The sequence below is a fragment of the Kogia breviceps genome, chromosome 13 (genome assembly GCF_026419965.1).
Source record: "Kogia breviceps isolate mKogBre1 chromosome 13, mKogBre1 haplotype 1, whole genome shotgun sequence".
In the NCBI taxonomy this organism is placed as follows: Eukaryota; Metazoa; Chordata; class Mammalia; order Artiodactyla; family Physeteridae; genus Kogia; species Kogia breviceps.
Window position 1 is genome coordinate 2,517,812 of NC_081322.1, and position 16,487 is coordinate 2,534,298.

General features: G+C 35.2%; 1 long non-coding RNA gene across 1 annotated transcript in view; it reads left to right on the top strand.

Annotated features, from left to right (window-relative positions):
* LOC131768119 (uncharacterized) overlaps positions 1-16,487 on the top strand; it is a 358,014-nt gene that overhangs the window by 231,543 nt on the left and 109,984 nt on the right. The window lies entirely within an intron of this gene.

Consider the following 16,487-nt stretch of genomic DNA (forward strand, 5'->3'; position numbering starts at 1 on the left):
GCAATTTCTACAGGTTTATTATATCATATAATCTTTGTGATACATTTTTCTTCTCTAAAAAAATTGATGGCATTTTTTTGTTGTGATCACTTTACATTTATAATTTTACCTATGGAAAATAAATGACATTTTTTATGAAGTTGAATTTTTCTATTCAAGAGCATAGTATATCTTTCAAGTTGTTCTTTTGCATCTTTGAGAGTATCTTATATTTTTCCTGATATAAGCTTTAAATATTGTATTTAATTTATGCTTAGTTATCTCATTTTTATTTTCAATATATTGATGGGATCTTCCATTATATTTATGCACAATAATTATTTTTTGTAACTATGAAGGCTCTTAAATTCTGAACACTAATTTTCTATTTTTCTAGTCTTGTGCCAGCCTTTCCATTGGTGCTTTTGTTGTTTTTAGATATCTCGTCATGCCATGGACAAATGGAGATCGTTTTCTTCTTCTTTTTAAAAATCTTATGCTTTTAATTGTTTTTTCTTTTCTAACTGCTTTGTCAAGTAAATCCAATACAATTAAATAGTTAAATAGTAGCAGAGATAAGAGGGGTTTTTTGTTCCCTTTACATGAATGCTTCTAATTTCCTCATTGAGGTGCTAATTTAAAGCTGAAATGCACATCAGCCATTAGGGAAACTACTTATTTTTTAAAAATCATAAATTAGTAGTTGTGTCAAATGCATTTTGCTAAAAATATCATCTCTATTCAGATGATTATATGATATTTTCTTTATATATCTTGATTGATGAATTACATTAAAGGATTTCCTAATATTGAAACCCTCTTGCTTTCTTGAATAAACTTATTTCTTAAATGATTACTTTTTCATTTTCTTCTTTCAGTTTTCTTTTAAAATCTTTCTTTTATTATTAACTTCATTTTTTATAGTAGTTTAAAGTTCACAGCAAAATTAAGGGAAAGCTGCAAAGATTTCTCATCTACCTCCTGCCCTTATACATGTACAGCCTCCCCATTATCAACATCCCCACCAGAGTGGTAGATTTACTACAACTGATGAACCTACACTGACACATCATAATCACCCAAAGTCAGTAAGTTTACATTATGGTTTACTTTTGGTGTTATACATCCTATGAGTCTGAACAAATGAATAATAACATGTATTCATCATTATGGTATCATACAGAGTATATTCACTGCCCAAAAAGTCCTCTGTGCTCTGCTCTACCCCCATCCCAAACTCTGACAACCACTGATCTTTTTACTGTCTCCATAGCTGTACATATTCCAGAATATCATTATAGTTGGAATCAGAGAATTTGTAGCCTTTTCAGATTGGCTTCTTTCACTTAGTAATATGCATTTAACATTCCTCCATGTCTTTTCAGACATGGTATGGCCATAACAATTTGCCATTAGAGAAAGAATATAAACAATTTTGTCCTAGTGCCTAATATAGAGTAAATGGGGAAAGAGAAATAGTCTATTTGTACTATATACCCAATATTTTATAGTATTTGCGTAAAAATTAAGCAAGAGAATATATTAAACCAAAATTTTATTTTAGAAATCATCAGAAAAATTGCTCAGTAGTTTATTTAATGACTGAAAGCAACTTTCAAAGATATTAAATTAAATCCAAACTCTAGTACTTTGTGTGTGTGTGTGTGTGTGCGTGCGCGCGCGCACGTGTGTGTGCATATGGTGTTAGTCTATTTATCTGCCACACCTATGGGTTACTAATGTCCTAATGCTTTCCTATAATTTTGGGTAAAATGAAACTGATTTTCCCTTTGATACAGGAAGAATTGTTCAGTGATGCAGGGTGAAAAGTTTGGCAAATAAATGAAAAAAAAAATAAACATTTAAAACATTTCAATGGAATGAAGAGTGAAATCAATCTACCACATCAACACTTTTTATTACTTTGAGTAATTTGTATGCTGTTGAAATGTTATTTTGAATGCACATCATTTGAGTTAGTAATAACTGCATTCCCACAATTCACATTTTGTGAGTAATTCTGTGTCCTTCTACTTTAGCTATTTCTTTACAAATGTGCAGTAGTCACTCTAAAAAATGTTTGTAAAAAAGAAGACTGCCACTAAAGTTAAAAAAATATAAGTATTCAATTTATTGATATTCAAACAAAAATGATAAAATATATCTCTCTTGGATTGAAAAAGTGGGAAAAATGTTTATTAATTTCATTCTCTCTGCATCATCTTGATAATGTCAAAAGACTAGGGCACTAAACTGAGGGCACATTTGATGTAGCAAGGTCAGGAGATCTATGAATCTATTTCTCAGAGTCATTCTTTGAAAAAAGATTCTGAGATATTTGGTTTTGTTTGTGTGAATTTTGAGTTTTCTACCAAATCTGTACATACTAATGAGCTGTCACCTTTCAACAATGAGTTTCAAGTGTCATTTGTCATTTGAGTGGCAATGATTTCAATATTAATATTAATTAAAATGAATATTTTTTCTTAATTTGTACAGAAATATAACCTTTATAGGCCAACCTAACATTAGCATATTACATGCTAGCTTATCTGTTTTTTCTTTAAATGAAAAATATGCTATTATTAAAAATTGTTTTTGATAATGTAAGCATACTAATTGTAATCAGTTTTTTATTCTGTGTGTATGTGTGTGTGTGTGTATTTAAGATATCCTTAATATGAAAGAGAAAAAAATTGTATTGAAAGGAGACAAGTATTCTCTTAGAATAATTTCCTTGAAACTTTCATGATTCTGGTGCTGACAAGTGAATTTAAATATGAACATTCCTTTTCAGTGTAGTTACCTCTTAAGTCTAGTGTAATAATACAGTGAAATCCACACTAATTAAACACTTTATTCCCAAAGGGATAATATGTCATGCCAAGCAAATACTAAAGGATCCCTCCTGGTTTATTGTAATCCAATTATATGCTAAGTTTTAAAGCCTTTTTTCTTTAGCAGTGGTTTGAATAACCAACAATTTTCTTCACATTGTTCTTCTGGCTTGTTTTATATCCATTTTAATAAATATGCATTGTGGTGTCTAATTTAGAAAAAGTGTTGTTTGAAGTTTAAATCATCCTATAAATAATTACATAGGATATATAAAACCATACATTATAGTAGAATCTTGATATTAAGTAATTACTAAAACTTTATTCAGTAAGAGGAATTGAATATGAAGTAGATTGTTTTGGTTGTCTACCACCACATAATCAACCACCACAAAATTTACCAGCTTAAAATAACAACTTGTTTTCTCTTGTGGTTGTGTGGATTGACTGGAGTGAGTTCAGTGGTACTTGCTAAATGTCTCTCATGCAATTGCAGTCAGATATCAGCTAAGGCTACAATCATCTGAAGTCTTGACTGAGCTGGTCATACAAGATGGCTCACTTACATGGCTGGCAGTTGATGCTAGCTGTCTTCTGGTGCATGTCCATGTGAGCTCTTCATGTGGCTTGGGATTCTTACACCATGGCAGCTGCGTTCTGATATGGAGTGTCCCAAAGGTGAGCATTCCAAGAAGCTCATCTTCAATAACTTTAATTTATATTTCAATCACACATCTTAATTTCTTATGAGATTAAGGCTATTGAAAGAAATGAATGTTATTGAAGATGGAGAAGCCAAAAACTCTGAAGATAGGATTTGGGGTGGTTGTCCATCTGAACAATAAACTTATCTAGGAAAATGGGAGAAACTGGAATTGAAAGAAGGATATGGGTCAGTTGAAGATTCACAGATCTTTTGAACTCTAAAAGAGTTTACTATTTTACTTCTAAATACATCAAAACCACTTCTTAACACCTTGTTTTAACCTAGCATCCAATCTCCTTCCTTCCTTCCTTAATACTTGCTCTGTGGCTTCAGTGAGACATCAAGTACCTTAATCCTTTCCTTCATTTTTCCTCAATTATGGCTTCTCATGTCTTTGTAAACCAGCTTAGAGTCTGTGAATCAGTATAATATTTCAATGATTTCCTCGCAAAACTCCTAATTTCCTAGTTTTCTTTTTTTACTACCATTTCCTGCATCAAATAACCATAACCTTTTCCCTTCATAAAGAAAGTCACACAAGCATGCAAGAGGTAGCCTTCAAAACTATATTTTCTTCAACGTGAGCTGGACTTTTATTTCCATGGAGTAGACTACTATCTCATTGATAAGCTTCCTGTCTCTTCTTACGGTAACCATTCCAAATCTTTATTTTGTCAACATTACCATTCAATTCATATTTCATAACTTTCCGAAAAAAATTGCCTCTTACATGAAACAAAATAGGCCATCCTACAGCCCAAACCTCACACCACCATATCCATAAACATCTGCATCCATCTTTCTCTTGTGTCTCAGAATAAGATTTTTCTAGTCAAGGAAAATTCTTACATTTAGAACCAAACCCCTCCCTTCTCCTCTGAAACTGCAATCTTTCTACTTTTCTCTCCTGGACTGTTCTTCTCTTATTGACTAAACTGCTTTCTTTCTCACAAGGATTCCAGCATTAGCCCCTTTTTCTTCATACTCTTACTGGACTCCATGAACAACCTTAATTTCAATGACAATCCACTTGTATATAACTCTCTAATCTCTGCCTCTCTCCTGAATCCCTCTTCTTATTTCCAACTCATATCTGAAAGCTTATTGGGCATTTGTACTTTGATCCCATTATCCTTCAAGCTCAAACTATCCTAAGCCTAACCTACATGACCTGCAACCTTTATTCCAAACCCATTCATTACTTTCATTCCCCCTTCTCAGTGACTAACATCATCCTCTAACAAGTTTCTAAGTAACAAACCTTGGAGTTATTCTACTTTCCTTAATCTTGCCCGTAGCCACAAATCAATTAATAACCAAGTCCAAATATTTCTGCCTCCTTAATATACCTTATATTTTTTCCTTTCTAAGCACACTGCCACTGCATTCTCTCAGGTCTCTATCATTAGATGCTTTCTGAAATTTCCTATTTTTTTCTACCTCCATCCTTGTGTGCTTCCAATCTATCTTCTGCATGGTTGGGAGGATCTTAAAGGCCAATATAAAGGCAACTCTATTGCCTATAGATTGGAGTCCAAGCTCTTTGGCATCTCATAGAAGGCCTTTCTTGTTGGAGCCTTATCTTCCCTTTCTAGGATCATCTTCCACAGTCCCTTTTAGCAGCTGTACTCTGGTCCAATAAAATTGCTAGAACACTGAACATCTTTCCTAAAATGTTTTATATGCTTTGTCCTCTCCAATGTGAGTGGCTTCCTTTCTCCTCTTTTATTCCTGAGTGAATACCGACCATTTAAGATTCATTTCAAAGGTTGTCTCCTTTCTGAAGGCTTTGCTCTTCTTTTTCTTTTTTTAAAAATTTTATCTTATTTTTTAATACAGCAGGTTCTAATTAGTTATCTATTTTATACATATCAGTGTATATATATCAATCCCACTGTCCCAATTCATCCCATCACCACCCCCTCCCCACATTTCCATATGTTTGTTCTCTATATCTGTGACCCTATTTCTGCCTGGCAAACTGGTTCATCTGTACCATTTTTCTCGATTCCACATATATGCGTTAATGTACAATATTTGTTTTTCTCTTTCTGACTTACTTCACTCTGTATGATAGTCTCTAGGTCCATCCACGTCTCTACAAATGACCCCATTTCATTCCTTTTTATGGCTGAGTAATATTCCATTGTATATATGTACCACATCTTCTTTATCCATTCATCTGTTGTTGAGCATTTAGGTTGCTTCCATGACCTGGCTATGATAAATAGTGCTGCAATAAACATTGGGGTGCATGTGTCTTTTTGAATTATGGTTTTCTCTGGGTATATGCCCAGTAGTGGGATTGCTGGGTCATATAGTAATTCTATTTTTAGTTTTTTAAGGAACCTCTATACTGTTCTCCATAGTGGCTGTATCAATTTACATTCCCACCAACAGTGCAAGAGGGTTCCCTTTTCTCCACACCCTCTCCAGCATTTGTTGTTTGTAGATTTTCTGATGATGCCCATTCTAACCTGTGTGAGGTGGTATCTCATTGTAGTTTTGATTTGCATTTCTCTAATAATTAGTGATGTTGAGCAGCTTTTCATGTGCCTCTTGGCCTTCTGTATGTCTTCTTTGGAGAAATGTCTATTTAGGTCTTCTGCCCATTTTTTGATTACATTGTTTGTTTTTTTAATATTGAGCTGCATGAGCTATTTATGTATTTTGGAGATTAATCCTTTGTCCATTGATTTGATTGCAAATATTTTCTCCCATTCTGAGGGTTGTCTTTTTGTCTTATTTATGGTTTCCTTTGCTGTGTAAAATCTTTTAAGTTTCATTAGGTCCCATTTGTTTATTTTTGTTTTTATTTCCATTACTCTAGGAGGTGGATCAAAAAAGATCTTGCTGTGATTTATGTCAAAGAGTGTTCTTCCTATGTTTTCCTCTAAGAGTTTTATAGTGTCCAATCTTACATTTAGGTCTTAAATTTGAGTTTATTTTTGTCTATGGTACTATGTCATGCTCTACTTTCATTCTTTCACATGTAGCTGTCCAGTTTTCCCTGCACCACTTATTGAAGAGATTGTGTTTTCTCCATTGTATATCCTTCCTTCCTTTATCATAGATTAATTGACCATAGGTGCATGGGTTTATCTCTGGGCTTTGTATTCTGTTCCATTGATCTATATTTCTATTTTTGTGCCAGTACCATATTGTCTTGGTGACTGTAGATTTGTAGTATAGTCTGAAGTCAGGGAGCCTGATTCCTCCAACTCTGTTTTTTTCCCTCAAGATTGCTTTGGCTATTCGGGGTCTTTTGTATCTCCATACAAATTTTAAGATTGTTTTGTTCTAGTTCTGTAAAAAATGCCATCAGTAATTTGATAGGCACTTCATTGGATCTGTAGATTGCTTTGGGTAGTATAGTCATTTTCACAATATTGATTCTTACAATCAAAGAACATGGTATATCTCTCCATCTGTTTGTGTCATCTTTGATTTCTTTCATCATTTTCTGAGTACAGATATTTTATGTACTTAGGTAGGTTTATTCCTAGGTATTTTATTCTTTCTGTTGCAATGGTGAATGGGATTGTTTCCTTAATTTCTCTTTCTGATCTTTCACTGTTGGTGTATTGGAATGCAAGAGCTTTCTGTGCATTTATTTTGTATCCTGCAACCTACCAAATTCATTGATTTGCTCTAGTGGTTTTCCGTTGGCATGTTTAAGATTCTCTATGTATAGTACCATGTAATCTGCAAACAGTGACAGTTTTACTTCTTCTTTTCCAATTTGTATTCCTTTTATTTCTTTTTCTTCTCTGATTGCCATGGCTAGGACTTCCAATATTATGTTGAATAATAGCGGCGAGGCTGGACATCCTTGTCTTTTTCCTGATCTTAGAGGAAATGCTTTCAGTTTTTCACCACTAAGAATGATGTTTACTGTGGGTTTGTCATATATGGCATTTATGATGTTGAGGTAGGTTCCCTCTATGCCCACTTTCTGGAGAGTTTTTATCCTAAATGGGTTTTGAATTTTGTCAAAAGCTTTTTCTGCATCTATTGAGATGATCATATGGTTTTTATTCTTCAATTTGTTAATATGGTGTATCACATTGATTGATTTGTGTATATTGAAGAATCCTTGCATCCCTGGGATAAATCTGACTTGATCATGGTGTATGATCCTTTTAATGTGTGGTTGGATTCTGTTTGCTAGTATTTTGTTGAGGATTTTTGCATCTATATTCATTAGTGATTTTGGTCTGTAATTTGCTTTTTTTGGTAGTATCTTTGTCTGGTTTTGGTATCAAGGTTATGGTGGCCTTATAGAATGAGTTTGGGAGTGTTCCTTCCTCTGCCATTTTTTGGAAGAGTTTGAGAAGGATGGGTGTTTGCTGTTTTCTAAATGTTTGATAGAATTCACCTATGAAGCCATCTGACCCTGGACTTTCGTTTGTTGGAAGAATTTTAATCACAGCTTCAATTTCATTACTTGTGATTGGTCTGTTCATATTTTCCATTTCTTCCTGGTTCAGTCTTGGAAGGTTATACCTTTCTAAGAATTTGTCCATTTCTTCCAGGTTGTCCATTTTATTGGCATAAAATTGCTTGTAGTAGTCTCTTATGATGCTTTGTATTTCTGTGGTGTCCATTGTAACTTCTCCTTTTTCATTTCTAATTTTATTGATTTGAGCTTTTCTCAGTGCACCAGCTTTTAGTTTCATTGATCTTTGCTATTGTTTTCTTTGTTCCTATTTCATTTACTTCTGCCCTGATCTTTATGATTTCTTTCCTTCTACTAACTTTGAATTGTGTTTGTTCTTTCTCTAGTTCCTTTAGGTGTAAGATTAGAGAGTTTATTTGAGATTTTTCTTGTTTCTTGAGGTACAATTGTATTGCTATAAACTTCCCTCTTAGAACTGCTTTTGCTGCATCCCATAGGTGCTATTATTTTTCTTTCATTATTCTATTCCTTGATTAGTACTTACCTCCTTGTCACACCAATAAGTCTGCTCATGTCCCACCAAAACAGGTCCTTGAGAGCAGAGATTTTGTTTTATTCATCTAGTACTGAGCCTGGTACAATATATACTTGTTCATTAAATGACCCTCAGATGGCCTGGAGTGATGTGAGTTTCAAGAAAATTTTATTTGAATAAAGTAAAAGAAAAAGAGCTATGTTATATCAATATTGCTTTTCTAATCCTTTTCTCCTTGAGAAGGTTCTGGATCTTTGGGTTGGTAGAAAAATTTATTTAGCTTGATAAGTAAGTGGCAACATCAATGAGATTTTTGTTAGAGCTGATTGGGATAATTTAAATGGAAAGGGATTTTGAAAATTAATTTCAAATCTACTTCTAAAGCTTGAAATAATAAGCATTCATTCTTTTTTCTTTAAACTCACATCATTGCAAAGGTCAATAACTCAGTAACATAGGAATCAAATACCTGAAAGTAGACAATAAATGTTATTGATTGTATTGATTTATCCTTTATAGAGAATTTTTTTACCAAAGCACTGATTTCTACAGTGAAATAGAAAGAGTTTTGTTGTGGAACCATCTTCAGTGAACAAGAAATAAACTTTACTCATCCAGATTTTAGCATAAGTCTGTAAGAGAAAATACACTTGGCTTTAGCAAAAAAACTGTGTTTGCATTGTCAAAACCACGGAGAGCTTCCATGAGAGAGGCCACATGTGGTTATATAAACATGGAGAAAGCATCTTAAATTATGGAGATGACCCCAATTTCTGGCTAAGAGATGTAGAGTGTAGTGATTTTGTTTAATATTTTCAGCCATCTGTAAGTCAGACTGCCTTTTCCTCCCTATGGGAACCAAGACTCTATCAAGTAAACAAACAAACAAACTTACTTCACTGGGAAAAATGGAAATTATTTCATGCTCTTTGTTGTTTGTTTCTTTCCTTTCTCTTCTCTTCCCTCTTCCACTTTCTCTCCTTCCTCCCTCCTCTTCCTCCCCTCCTCCATCTTGTTCTCCCTATATTCTCCCTCTCCTTCTTCCTTCATTCTTCTCCTTCTCTTTTTTCCTCCTCCTCCTCCTCCTCCTTCTTCTTCTTCCTCTCCTCCTTCTTCTTCTTCTTCTTCTTCTTCTTCTTCTTCTTCTTCTTCTTCTTCTTCTTCTTCTTCTTCTTCTTCTTCTTCTTCTTCTTCTTCTTCTTCTTCTTCTTTTTCTTCTTCTCCTTCTCCTTCTCCTTCTCCTTCTCCTCCTTCTCCTTCTTCTCCTTCTTCTCCTTCTTCTCCTTCTTAACTCCTAATACACACAAACTTACAATGTGTAGGCATGAACAGCCTTTCTTATTTAAATCAAGACTACAGTCTTACCCTCAAATTACATAGATATAATCCAGGAGTTGACATGATACTAGATTTTTAACATTATGGATTTTTATCTTCATTATTTGTCAAGTTCTTAAACTTTGCATTTGGCATAATTTCTGTTTCTCATTTGGGCACTAAACCCAAGAAATGACTCATTTGTGACAAAATATTACCTTTAGATGCTCTATCACTGCTTCTTTCCAAAGCTCAACAACAAATTTCTGTTTCAAAACAACATACTAATATCAGGATTCTCATAGAGCATATTTGTCCTATAAATTCAATTAATAAAATCAACCCTCATTTTCATACCTGTTTAAACCACTTCAATGGCATTAAGAGAATAGCATATGTCAAAAGTGTCTCGGCTCTAAGGAAGGGTATAGAATTACAATAATCTTCCTAGACCTATTGATCTAGTGAAGCCAGAAATGTTCCTCTAAAAGGAAGGGAGTAGGGTGAGAAGACCACCTACGGAGAAGGAAGACAAGAAATTGTGGACAAAGCCAAAGTATGTAGTGGGAAGAGTAATATGTTGGTCACTCATGCAGCTCTCTTTGTTTTCCTTCTAGCTCCTTCATTCCTGGTTTATATTTGGTATTCTATTCTTTTCCTTAGACCTATACTACTATCTTTATTTTTCTCAATTTTCTGACTTCTGTAATTCTCTCTTTGCCCAGTAAAAAGACAGTGGAAGTGTCCTGAGTCTGAGAGGAGTGGGTAAGCTTATGTCAGATGCTTTTGGAATGAAAACAAGCTGTAAGAATCTTGAGTTGTGACCTCTACAACGAAAGAGAATGAAAAATAGCCAAATTTCCACATGAGAGAGATGTTGGACTATTTTCCAGTGACAACCCCATCTGATTTGTATGAAGTAAGCAGGTTTTCTCTCCAAGAGTTCAAAAAAACATATTCAAATATTGAATATGTTTTCTTGATAGTCTCAAAATTGAAATAATAAAAAATTATCAAGGTTTATTCTACCTTTTAACTATATAAAACTCATATGGAGCATAAGCTTGCTAATAACCTATCTGTAATCATTTTGTGTTTTCCAGGAGCTTTCACAAACACAAGTGAAGAGGCAAAATCTGTCTGTTAGTAAGCTGTGTAAATCCCTTAGCTTCTTGGAAACCATAAAATAGAAATGATAAAATATCTATTTCATAAAATTGTTTTGATTATTGAGATAAATTTTATGAAACTTCTTTGGATTCTGTAAGGTTTTACACAGCCATCAAATATTATTGTTTGATAATATCCCATTTGGAATTAATAATGTCCTCAAATCTGGACCTATGCATTTTAGTTGTTCTAATTCTTTGCATCCTCAAATTGTTTGTACATTAATTTTTAAAGATAGAATTTTACAGTGCAATAGTCTTTCTACTCACCACTTTCACTGAGATGTAGTATCTGGGCCTTGGGGTCAGCTAGATCTTAGATTTATATAATAATTTTGACTGAGTCCTAGTTCCACTGGGTCCTAGTTGATGACCATGGGTATGTAACTCCTCTCTGAGGTCTTCAACTTTTTAATCTGTAAAGTGGAGACAATATTGCGTTTCACAAAATAGGTTTGCTGTGGCTCATGAGTGAAATAATGTATTTGAAACCTGGTACAGTGGCCAGTAGTCAAGCTCCCAAAGCTCCCTTTCCACAATTTCTCATTTGTCCCTCAAAAAAAAAATCTTGGTACCTTGCTTGGAGGTTGAATCTATATCCCTATCATTATCATCTTCAGCATCTTGCCCTACTTCCCTTCTGTCACACCTATGTGAAAAAATCACAACCCTAGATAAACCTAGCTGGGTATCTTACCCATGTCCAAGCTGATAAGTACCATGGAAATAAAAATGACACAATATCCCAAGTTTGTCCTGTAAAATTTATGGTCTCAACCTCAATAGAATTGCAGTGCCCAGGAGTCACTTACTAAGATTCCCTCTCGCCTTCCTTTCCCATTCCCACAACAGCAGTTTCAAACTTTTTTCACTTTCATCAAGCTTTCTCCTCTCTTGCCTCACCCCCAGACCTTAGCATAAGACTTCACAAGGAATAGAGAAGCCATGTCCTACCTTTCCTGCCTCCACCCTGCCTTTCTTCCTTCTCTCTTCCTCTTGTAGAGAGATGCCCCCCACCCCTTCCTTTCTGTCTAAAGCTAAGCTTTCTTTTGGCCACTGGATCCCCACCCATCATGGCTAATCAGAGAGCTTTATCTAGCTCCACTTTTCTCTCCCGAATCTATAACCGCTGACTGACTACTGGTTCCTTGTCACTATTATTTAAACATACTTAAGTCTTTAGCATCTTTATGATAAAATCTAGTCCTCCCTGGATCTCACACTCTCTTCTAGCTCCACCTGCTCTATCTCTCTTCCCTTTCAAAGGCAAACTTTTTGAAGGAATTGTTCACAGGCATTATTTCCTCACTTTCTCACCTCCCACTTACTTTTCAGCTTACTGCTATCTGGCTCCCACATGAAGAACTCTACTGAAACTATTCTTACCAAGACTGCAAACTGCTTGTTGCAAAATCAACAGTTAGGCATTTTCTTGATATCCTTTACTGACTGTGCCTCTTATTTTAATGCTTTCTATTAATTTCATACCACATAGCTTGCCCCCCCACACTCTTTTTCTGGAGTCTCGCTCACCCCTTTGATTCCATCTTTAACAGTAACTCCTAAATTCTATATTTGTATCTGACATTGCTTTCCTGAGTGCCAGAACCATATATCCAAATCTGCCTTCTAGACATGTTTTTTTGACATATGACATTTAATATATCTCTCCCTAGTGCAGTAATGCACACCTTTGAAAAACAAAATAAATTAAAAACAAACCTTTTTCTTCTCCCATGTTCCATGTTCCAATTAACCTTTCAGCTAGTTGTCAAAGCTGTAAATCCATCCTTGCCTCCTCCCTCTCTTCTACTACCCAGCTTCAGTACTTTATTAATCTCTAAGTCCTAGGGACCAATGTCCTCTACATCTCTCATATATCTACGTATACTCATCTTCATTTTAGCTTCCTAATTCAAGCCTCTAGCATCTCTCTCTTTCTCTGCCTAGTAAAATGTTCTCTTAATTAGTCTCCTTCCATGGAATCTTGCTTCTTCCCTCTATCTTTCCTTCATACAGTAGCCAGAGCGATATTTCTAAGAGGTAGATCTGATTATGTCATTCTGCAGCTAAAGAGCTTTTAATGGTTTCCCATTGCCCTTTGAAGACTATCCAAATATTAAGAAAGCCTGTAAAGCCCTTCAGAGTCTTTTAGCTCTTGAATTCATTTGTTTCTTCATTAATGTAACAAATGTGTACTGAATTACCGCTAAATGCCAAGTACTACTCTAGGCATTGGATATTCATAGTGAAAACAATAATGTTCCTAACCTTTTGGGATGCATATACTCTTCTCAGTTCATCCTTGATCTCCTGGCTTCACCTATGCAGAACTATTTTCAGTTTTTTAATGGAATATGCTGCCTTCCCAGCTTAGAGAGACCTTCGGAGGTTTTCTCTCAGTGAGAGACTGTTTCCTCAACATCCTTCCATCTGACGGCTGCTAAGTCATCATAGGAGTCAGCTCACATGTCAGTTCCTCTGGGAGTTTGCAAGGCTATTGTGGAATTCAGGCAAGGGAAACTGAGGGCGTAAACATAGGATAGATTTGAGAGATCTAAATCAATATGGCTTTATTGAATATGGCAAGAAATGGAAAGAGAAGTTTAGGTTAACTCCAAGATTTCTGGTTTGGGTAGAAGAAGGTTACATTTATGGACATAAGGATATTGATGGACTGATGATGATTTTTAGATACCATTGGACCTCTAACAGGAGGAGTTTGATTAGTGAGTCTTGAAATGAGAAAAATAGTTTGAATTGAATATAAGATGTTAATCGAAGATATGAAATGGTTAAACTACTGAAACAAAGTATAAAATAAGAAGAGAATGTTTGAGTTTCCTTAAGGAATCATGAATTTATAATTAGAAATCAGTACTTTTTGTCTCCTACTCATTTCATAATATAGCTACTAATCAGTTAAAATCAGCTTTTAAAAATTTCTATAAGTTAATTTTAACATCAACTCCAAGTGCATTCTGTTCTCTTTCTATGTAAGAAAAAGATCTTTTATATTCAATTGGTTAACCTTTCAACAGTATTTTACTTATCTGTTGAAAATTAAGAAAGAAAAATACAATACTTTCCAGATTACAATTAAATGAAGTTTTGTAATGCTTAAACCTGTTACGTATTTGTAAGAGCACCCCTATTTTAGAAAGTTTAGCATAATCTTCAGATTTAAATGTATCTACCTCTCTTAGAGGTATAGAATAGTTCTTTTGGCTCTAAATATGAAGGTGACTTCTACTAGTAGCATTTATTATCTGTAAGCTTTCAAAAAAAGCAATTCTGTGTCCTGCTGCTGAATAAGGGCAAAAGTAGAGGAGTCAATCACTATGTGCTTTAAATTCAGAGCATTTCTTTCACATATTCTTACTATTATTGTTCTATATTACTTATATATTGAAAGCAACAGTGGGACTTTAACAAACATTTTTAAAAGTCCTCACTAAATTCCAGTTGAGTGGCTCCATTGAAAGCTCTTGGAAGTTGATAATATAGTTTATAAATTTTCACCAGTAATATTCTGGTATCTGTGAAGTGCTGAATTCTGTTTATAAAATTATTATATCACATATATTACATATTATCATTAAATTTTAAAAATACAAAGTCATTTATTTTTTTAAACAGAACATAGCAATTGACTAATCTAAATAATCTTATCTATAGATTTCTTCATTGTAACAATTTACATTTATTAATTTTAAAATATATTTAAAATAGCAAAAGATAGAAAGTATGCCAGTAACTCATTTAATACCATCCAAAGTTGTCACTGATCACTAAGACTGCTTCACTGTGTGTTTAAAAGACTTTTTATTTTAGATCTTCAAGTTTTCAAATTAAAGCAAAAATATATTGCTGCTTTCCTGAGAATAGAATTTTTCAAATTGCATTTTTATGCCTTTTTTTCAAAAACTGCTCATAATTATGTGCTTTTCAAATGCCTTTTTCATTATGTAAATGCTTTTAAATCATGAGCTTACAGAGAAAAGTGAGATTTGAAAAAAGCTGAGATGTTTTTAAAATTGCATATTTCTTAGAATATCTCAAAATAGGTACTTCAGATGTGTGTGGCACAGTGGTTTATGAATGGTTGGCAAAAAGTTACTATTTACTACACCAGTGGGAAGTGTAAAAGGAAAAGAAACTCTGCATCCTGCGGGTTTCTTGGAATAACAGCTACAAACTCTCCTTGTTTGGAATGAGCCAATCAGAGGCTGCATTTGGCCTGGAGCTGATGAGGCTCTCCCCCATTGGCTGCCCTGCCTTGTGTGTTAGAGAGGGCTGGCTAGCTGGCTTATGAACTCAGCAATGCAAATTAAATGCTCACTAGCTAAAAAATCCAGTGGAGGTCTATGTTAATGGTTTGAGAACACTGTCTGCTTAAACAATAGAAACATGGATCTTCTATGGAGTATTTTCTAATTATACTATGAAACCATTATTACTGTATGCATATTACTGCCCTCTTTAACATTTCAAAAGCTTTTTATACCTATTAACTGTTTTAGTTCCACAGCAACCTAAGGAGGTAGGTGAGGAGGGGGCTGTTATATGAGATAATGCATGAGAGAGTGATTTGTTAATGGCAAAACCATACTAGTTATGCCATTAAGATACTTGTTTCAGGGGCAAGTTCAAGATGGTGGTGTAGGAACTTAACTTCTCCCATGGACAAAACAAATATATAGCTACCTATAGATCAATTCCTTCTGAAATGAACATGAAAATCAGCTAAACACCTGCTACACAACAAAAGATAAAAAAGGACCACCCTACCATCAAGATGGGTAGGAGAGGCAGAGAAATGCTCTCACTAAAAACCCCTCCCATCCCCATGTGTCAGCATGGGGAGAGAAATCTCACTTGGGGAGAGAAATCTCACTAGACAAGCACTGCTCCTGGAGGAGCAAGGGGTTTTCACCCCACATCAGCTCCCCTGACCCCTGAGATCAATACTGAAGTGATGAGCCCCCAAAACAGCTGGCTTAGAAAACCAAGGTCCTGACACCTAAGGGTCCCAAAGCGTTAAAGGAAACTGAGGCTCCCTTCTTAAAAGACTTGCACGTGGTTTCACTCACCCCAAGACCCAGTGAAATAACAGCAGTTCGAAAAGTGCCGAGACTACACGTGGACAGTCATTATCAAATCTGAAAGCATTGGCAGGAGGGGCAGAGGATGATGGAGATGGAGGCACTGGTAGATGTCATTGTTATGCTCTCCAGCTAACCTGCCAGCATAGGAAGGCAAGCTCTGACGTTGGGGCGAGCAATCCCGCTGTATTGCTGAAGCTGGAGAGCTTTGGCAGTTGCAGCCCTCAGGCGGGCATGTGTGAATGGTTGTGGCACCTTTCTGCTCCCTAGCTGAAGTCTGTGGGTGCAGACAGCTGTAACTCTCCCCTTCCCCATGGCTGGTGCTGGCAAGCACGAGCAGTCATGGCATTCTCCCACTCCCAGCCTAAAGCCAACAGGCACACAGGCAAGGCACTCCCATGCTGCATTGCTTAGCCCACAGGCACGCATAGTCAAGTCAT